The sequence below is a fragment of the Lycium barbarum genome, chromosome 10 (genome assembly GCF_019175385.1).
Source record: "Lycium barbarum isolate Lr01 chromosome 10, ASM1917538v2, whole genome shotgun sequence".
Lineage (NCBI taxonomy): Eukaryota > Viridiplantae > Streptophyta > Magnoliopsida > Solanales > Solanaceae > Lycium > Lycium barbarum.
Genome location: NC_083346.1, coordinates 22,602,103 through 22,607,769, shown reverse-complemented (window position 1 = coordinate 22,607,769; position 5,667 = coordinate 22,602,103).

The window sequence follows — 5,667 nt, the reverse complement described above, 5'->3', positions numbered from 1 at the left end:
TAGCCATCCCAGTGGCTCTAGGAATAGGAGTTTCCTTTGGATTCGTATATATATCGTATATTCATTTCACAACGATCATGCCAAAAAGAAAGAAGGGTTAGCTTCACATACCTTTAGCGTTTATTCGTCACACAATATGTATACGCTGCCCAATAATACTTCAACCTATATTAAGATGCCAACAACTACGTTTAAGTTACGGGGAGATTCAAAACGTATTCTAACGTTAGTAACTCCTTTCTAGATGTTTAGGCGACGTTTACTCTTGTATCCAAACCAAGTACATATAACCAGCCCAACATAAATAATTATATGTTCAATATCAATCCGGACAGCCCACACAATATTCCAAACAGCCCACATTCACAACATGCAATAACGATTCACATACGGCTACTACATTCTCAAGTTACTTCTAATAGTTCGTAGCCTTAACGTTTGCATGTAACAACTTATAACAGCCCATCCAACATACAATACAAAGCATAATCTTAATTATCATTAATCTTCCAAGTTCAATAACAACAACGTGTCAAAACAGCCCGCACCTTACAACGCTAGATAATAGTGTACATGCGATTATGACACATCCAATTTATTCTTGTTAATCTATAGTCATAGTATTTCGTCGAAACGATTCTATAACAGCCCAAACACTATGACAACATGATGTATACTCTTAACTATAATTATTTTTTCCAACTTGATGAAAACAACAAGTCCAAAACAGTCCATTACCACAACATATCCAAAACAGTCCAACAACATGTCCAAAACAGTCCCTAAACAATGTTCGGAATTCTTGCAAACGTTTACGAACATACTAAGCAAACCACATATGATTCTTACACATTATTTCATGTCTTATTTTCATATAATTTCAGTAGGTTATGACCAGCTATCCACACGACAAGTACAACATCAATTCATACGCAACTAAGCTACATCGTCATTTCTACAATTCTTACAACAACTCACAAACGACTTTAGTTTCAACTCCAACCATGAAACACCTTCATTCCATCATAAAATTCATGATAATAACAATCAAAATATCATGTAAAAACAGTTCACTAACTTCCTCACAAAACAGTCCACAAACGGTTTCAACATGCTTCAACATCACTTCACATAAAATCATAGATTCAATCATTTTCATACTAACATAACTTCACCTTTAACCTTCCAATTCTTTTCATTCTTTTTACCATGAGATCTATGATATTAACAACCATATTTATTAAAGAAAATCAGTCCATTAATTCCACCAAAACAGTCCCTATGGCCAACTAACATTCCAACACCAACTTTCATGATTTTATGCATGCGATTCATGTTCATCAAGTTACAACCATACTTCAACATCAACACATATAACCCCCTAACTACTATCATGTTCCAACATCAACACACATCATTTCATGTATACAACTTATATTTACTCATCTACATCACCCTTAATACAAGCAAAAGAAGTTAGATCTTACCTTGACAACTTGACTTCTCTACTTGGCTAGAGTTGGTGACTTGAGATGAAAATGGTTCATGTTTCTCCAAAGACTATCTTCACGTTTTAGGGACCTTCTAAAGGGTTGAAACACCTTGTAAAATAATTTATGGATCAAGACTCAAAGGGCTCAAAAATCAGTCCCTTGGCCGAGACTTTCTCTCTCTAGAATTAGGTTTTTCTTTCTTTGTGTTGTGTAGTAGAAATGAATTGTGATGGTTGATCTCTTGGTCATTATTTGGTTCAAATATGATCCTTACAAGTTGGTCCCATGCTCCACTTATGGCATGAGTCATTCCATTAACTTTACACTTAAATGTTTTCTAATTCTTTCCCTTCACTTTCGGCTAGCCTACTTCCCTTGTCTCTCCTTTCTTCATTCTTTTCAATTGTTTACAAGACAATTGTAAGTGTGGTGAATGATTCATACATCACCCTTTGTCTATTGTAATCATGCCAAGATGGATGAGCAATATTTAATGTAAAGTGATCCCTCTACCATGTGATGTCTTCCTAAAATAATGTATACTTTCATAAAGTAGTAGATGCTCAAATATTCAATTGTATGCTCCAACTTTTCTTCTCCAAATTTCAGTTTTATGGCCGAATATAACTTGTATTTTCCTTCCAATTTAATTGTCCACAATATATTGAAAATGTAGAGGATGAATCAACATTTAATTGCACATTTGTATGTCTTCCATTAGCCTTATTTTAGATGACTTTGAGTCATCCTTTTTACCTTGGACGTTTGATACTTTTGTTGGCTCATTATTGTCACAAATTTTTACTTAACACCACAATTAAGTAGTTCCTAATCTCCAATAACATTTTTATACTAAGTAAAATTTATAACCGATTAGGTCTAGTTTAGAAATTAAAAATCCGAGGTTTCTACCTCACGTCGATTCCTTCGCGAATAACTCGACGTATAAAATACGGGGTCTAACATGAACTGCTTTGACACCAATTTTATCACGACCCGACTAGGGGCCATGACGGGTACCCGGGGCTAACCACCGAGCACCGCTCATTCTATAACTCATCATACTCATTAAGAGTTCATTTATCGAATTCATACTCAAATCATAGAAAAATCATTTTTCATTTGGAAACATAATTACCTTTATGTACATAAGCCCTTCGGCTATCAAAATAATGTACATAAAATAATAACATCGTGAGAACATGCTACCCACACATACGTATCTACGAGCCCCTACTAGAGTACTAGACATATGGACGGGACAGGACCCCATCATGCCCAAAACATATATATACACACAATAGCAAATCAGCGGTACCTCCGGAATAATGGAGTGCTCTCAAAAGTCTGCTTATCGGCCTCTATAAATCTGAGTTGCCTCCCTGTCTACCTATGGGCATGAACACAGCGTCCAAAGAAAACGGATGTCAGTACGAATATTGTACTGAGTATGTAAGGCATAAATGAAATGACCATAATAGAGAAGTCATAAGACATAAGATGTAGAGATAACCTGCGTAACTTTTAAGGGAGGATACCTTTCATGCCTACATCATATATAATCATGGTACATGTATCATCATAGCGCATACATCATTGTATCATACATATATCATAACACCGTATCTGCTCATACACATTAAACGTTATCCGTATTCGGCCACGTAGTGGCTCGACAATATCACATATATATCTTCCGTACATATATCATGTATATATAATCATAGTAATATCGTACCCGACTATATAGGTTCGGTGTCTTACGTACCCAGCTACAGTAAAGCTTGGTGTTATGCGTACCTAGCCCTACCAAGGCTCAGTATTGTCCGTACCTGGCCCTACTAAGGCTCAGTGGTTTTCGTACCCAACTGCAGTGGTGCGCGCGCATTATATATATTTATATACATATATTCTACCCGGCCATATAAGCTCGGGGTTTCATAATATCCATACGTAGGCACATATACATAAAAGCATATCAACATCTTTAGCGTCATCACTATTATCATCGTCGTCATTATCATTACCACTATTAACGTCATCATCATTATCGTTATCACTATTAGCATCATCGTCGGTATTGTGTATGCATATATGTATAAACTGCCTGACCATATAGGTACGGTGTGATAATCATTAGCCCGCGTCCAAGCCTCCCGCGTCTGGGGTAAACATCTCATGTCGCCCACTAGTGGTGTCTGCCCATGCCATCCGGTCATGGTGTATACGCTGCCTGCCTTAGCGGTGTCTGCCCAGCCATATAGGCTCGGTGCAATATCGTCATCATGTACTCATCATAAACTTAACATTTTCATACATTTCATAGGCATACCATAAGCTTAACATCATTATACACTTATCATAAAATATACATTAGAACTCAAAGACAACTATACTTTATCGGAGGTGACATAAGGTCGTGAACCCCCGATTTCCATTATGGAGCATTCATGAGCATTCTGTCTCACCTTGAACGAATTAGCATATAAGGTGAGTGTATACAATGAGCAACATTAATGAATCGTAGTTAACATCATTAGCTTTGTGGAAACATCATGTCATGAACTCTAGAATCCTTAGATTTAAGCTCATCATCTTCATTATCGTGCTCATAATGTATCTCTTATCTTACCTCATATGGCTATTCATGAACATAGACTCTCTGTTTCCGGAATATAAGAAAGTCATGGAGAAGTAGGGAAAATATTATTATAGGAACTACATAATGATCATTAGCTTCGTAAGAATGTATACCACTGAGCCTTGGTAGGGCTAGGTACGGACAATACTAAGCCTTGGTAGGGCCAGGTATGCATAACACCAAGCTTTATTATAGCGGGGTACGTAAGACACCGAACCTATATGGTCGGGTATGATACTACTATGTATTCCAATGTATGAAAAGCCCGAAGGACATGTATGTGATATTGTCGAGCCACTACGTGGCCAAATACGAATAATGTTTAATGTGTATGTGCAGTTACAGTAATAAGATATATATATGATATGATGATGTATGCGCTATGATGATACATGTACTATGATTATATATGATATAGGCATGAAAGGTATCCACCCTTAAAAGTTACGCAGGTTATATCTACATCTTGTGTCTTATGATTTCTCTATTATGTTCATTTCATTCATGCCTTACATACTCAGTACAATATTCATACTGACGTCCGTTTTCTTTGGACGCTGTGTTCATGCCCACAGGTAGACAGGGAGGCGACCCAGATTTATAGAAGCCGATAAGCAGACTTTTGAGAGCACTCCATTATTCCGGAGGTGCCACTGATTTACTATTGTGTGTATATATATGTTTTGGGCACGACGGGGTCCTGTCCCGTCCATATGTCTAGTACTCTAGTAGAGGCTCGTAGATACGTATGGTCTCACAATTTTTTTCCACGTGTATATATGTATTATGTGGATGGCCAAAGGGCTCATGTATATAAAGGTAAATATGTTTTAAGTGGAAAAATGATTTTCCTACGATTATGAGCATAAGAAATACGATTGTACGCAGAATGAGTAATAGAACGAGTGGTGCTCGGTGGTTAGCCCCGAGTAACCGTCATGGCCCTAGCCGGGTCGTGGCCAAAGCATATACTGTATTTCTCTCTCTTCGATTAAATCACACTTCTCACTTCACCCATTCCCTACTATCTCTCTTTCTCTTTGATAATTTGTGTCACCGTCGCTAACCTCCAGTCGTGTTTTCATATTTTCTGCCCTACTGACTTTAATTGTACGAAGATGAAAAAAATGGAAGATTTGCGATTTTGTCCATCAAGATTTGTCGGTCTTTCTTCACTGTCGTTCGTTATATAATTACTGTATAAATTATATATTTTAAGACAAGATAAAAGACGGTGCAAATAAATCATTTATGCATTGTGTAATTCGTGTATAATCAGTGTGTGTGTGTATTTAGTGTATATATACATTAAATACTGATTATACACTGATTTGTACATGTAATTGTTGGTGAAGTGTGTAATTCATATATAATCATTGTATAATATGTATATAAGTAGTGTGTATACATTATGTACTGATTATACATTGTATATTAATTATACATTGATTTATACATTTATTATACACATAAATTTTCTGAATTTTTGGTGATGATGTGGTTAAAAAAATTACCTTCTATCACCTTAAGTTT